The sequence below is a fragment of the Echinops telfairi genome, unplaced genomic scaffold (genome assembly GCF_000313985.2).
Source record: "Echinops telfairi isolate 266 unplaced genomic scaffold, ASM31398v2 ScPeMD7_4;HRSCAF=17, whole genome shotgun sequence".
Classification (NCBI taxonomy): domain Eukaryota; kingdom Metazoa; phylum Chordata; class Mammalia; order Afrosoricida; family Tenrecidae; genus Echinops; species Echinops telfairi.
Genome location: NW_022103900.1, coordinates 5,868,049 through 5,869,144, shown reverse-complemented (window position 1 = coordinate 5,869,144; position 1,096 = coordinate 5,868,049).

Below are 1,096 nucleotides of genomic sequence, written 5' to 3'. Positions count from 1 at the left end.
AACCCATCCATCCAACCATTGTGTCAAGCACATTTGCACGTATGTTGCCATGATCATTTTCAAAACATTTTCTTTCTACTTGAGCCCTTGGTATCTGTTCCTTCTTCCCGTCCCCCACCCTCCCTCCCTCCCTCCCTCATGAACCCTTGGTGATTTATAATTTTTTTTTCATATCCTACACTGACTGCTGTCTCCCTTCACCTACTTTTCTGTTGTCCATCCCCCTGGGAGGGGGTTTTATGTAGATCACCATGATTGGTTTCTCCCTTTCTCCCCCTACCTTCCCCTAACCCTCCTGGTATCACTACTCTCATGATTGGTCCTGAGGGGTTTATCAGTCTTGGATTCCCTGTGTTTCCAGCTCTTATCTGTACCAGTGTACATGCTCTGGTCTAGCTGGATTTGTAATATAGAATTGGGGTCATGATAGTGGTGGAGAGGAAGCATTAAAGAACTAGAGGAAAGTTGTATGTTTCATCGGTGCTATACTGCTCACTGACTGACTTGTCTCTTCCTTGTGACCCTTCTGTAAGGGATGCCCAATTGTCTACTGATGGGCTTTGAGTCTCCACTCCATACTCCCCCTCATTCACATTGATATGATTTTTTTGTTCTGGGTCTTTGATGCCTGATCCCTGATCCCATCAGCACCTTATGTTCACACAGGCTGATGTGCTTAATCCAGGTGGGCTTTGTTGCTTCTCAGCTAGATGGCCGCTTTGTTTACCTTCAAGTCTTTAAGACCCCAGATGCTATATAGACAGACACCATCAGCTTTCTTCACATTTGCTTATGCCCCCATTTTGTCTTCAATGATTGTGTAGGGAAGGTGAGCATCACAGAAGGCGTTCTTGAGGGAGTACTTGAGTAGGGGTCCAATGTATGTCTGCTACCTTAATACTTGACATATAAATATATGTATGTAGATCTATTTCCCTATCATTATATAAAATATATTTATGTATGTGCATGCCTTTATTTAGACCTCTATAAATGTCCTTTGCCTCCTAGTTCTTTCCTCTATTTCCTTTTACTTTCCTCTTGTCCCGCTATCATGTTCAGCTTTCATTCAGGTTTCAGTAATTCCTCTGGGCTA